Source organism: Amphimedon queenslandica, unplaced genomic scaffold, assembly GCF_000090795.2.
Source record: "Amphimedon queenslandica unplaced genomic scaffold, v1.1 AMPQUscaffold_13488, whole genome shotgun sequence".
Taxonomy (NCBI): domain Eukaryota; kingdom Metazoa; phylum Porifera; class Demospongiae; order Haplosclerida; family Niphatidae; genus Amphimedon; species Amphimedon queenslandica.
The window spans coordinates 321,923-323,468 of NW_003546276.1; the positions used below are offsets into that span (position 1 = coordinate 321,923).

A 1,546-nucleotide genomic window follows, 5' to 3' on the forward strand; every position below is an offset into this window, starting at 1 on the left:
GAATGAAACTCGTAAATAAGCCTTTCACTTTCCATTAAGTCATGAGGACTGATAATATCTTTATGTAGATTGTAGCAGACTGTCACAAGCTTTGAGATGTGATTAAAATATCTTCTTGGCAGAATGTCATCCACACTGTTAAAACTGAGGTGTTGGCATACACTCGTGGGTGTCACAAATTTGGGTGTTGTTTACTATTGGGGTGTTGAATCAATCTAGCTTGGTGTTGTTCTATTGAAAAAGGGGTGTTACTACAACACTACAACTTGTGTCAAAGTTAAAGGATAGCCATGACACCCTTACAGGTGTTGCAATAACACTGTATTTAATACAGTGCATGCATGGTATCAAGTAAAACAGAAGAAAGTATCGATACTCAGATGCTAATCATTGTAATCAGTAAGGTAAGTAAACATTAAAATTAATTACTATAATTATTTCTATTTTACCTTTCCAGTATTTTCGTTCTTGTAATGATCGCTGGATTTTACTCAAGTTAGAAGTAGGCTGAGTATTTAGAAGATGCTTATTAACTTCTGTAACCTTAGATGGACCACAATACCATGGAGATTTATGATTTGAAGAGTCAAACCACAGTGATAGCAATGCCTTGGTTATACCACCATACAGACCATGCATTGCATCAATTGAAACACTTTTAACAAAGTCAAAATGAGGAAAACAGGACATAATGGATAATTCTTGAATCCCATGTATCTGTTAATTGTGTAAGACAAAATATTATTATTGTTATAGTAACTTAGCTGATTTGTCAGTTTGGACAGCATTATAAGCATCTTTTAAAATTCCATGGTGTTTCCTTGCTTTTCCTTTACCATTCTCAAGTCTGTTATTTTTATCTGAATAATTCTGATTAAAACTATTAAATTTACTGAATAGTAGCCAGTGTAATATGATAAACTCGTGAATTGGCTCCTACATGTACATGTATACCCATTTCTACATGAACACAAATTTTGAAACTGTTATTTACCTTTTCCAGTTCTGATCACTTTACCTGGGTATAGACATCTTGTACATGCATATTCTCCCTTACGGCTACCAAAGCCTAATACATCACTCTTGGCAGGAATGTCATACACCCCAGTGGTCAAAATAGCCCGGACATGAACCAATTCTTGTCCTAATTTGATTGTTAGGCCTAAAATATTAGTAACAAAATATTATATTAATATGAATTTTTAAAATTATAATAGCCTTCGTAACAAATTAAAACATTATAATTTTGTGTACAATGTACTTATGAATGTATATATATTCATGTATAGCATGGGCATGTACTTTGGACATGTATGTACAGTGTTGACACAGGGATGTATATCCTATTATGCACTCTTGTGTAAATGTAGCGAATGTACATGTATATAAAAGACCAATTCTATTTAATTTATTGTAAGCCTATCATTAACATAGCTTGCATGTTCACCTGTTCGTTCTAGTGATGAAAGAGATTCCTTAAGTGGAGCCATGAATGTATTTATTGGTGGATGTGCTTTACCAAATCATATTCCTGCTAGGATCATGT

The 1,546-nt window shown here is 33.3% G+C and overlaps 1 long non-coding RNA gene across 1 annotated transcript in view; it reads left to right on the forward strand.

Moving 5' to 3' along the window:
• The first annotated feature begins 367 nt into the window (after window positions 1-367).
• The window catches only part of LOC109580523 (uncharacterized), a 2,867-nt gene continuing 1,688 nt past the window's right edge, over window positions 368-1,546 (forward strand). The window contains exons 1-3 of the long non-coding RNA XR_002184263.1: window positions 368-404; window positions 458-502; window positions 549-728. This is a non-coding gene — a long non-coding RNA (uncharacterized LOC109580523). The remainder of the gene's footprint in view (window positions 405-457; window positions 503-548; window positions 729-1,546) is intronic.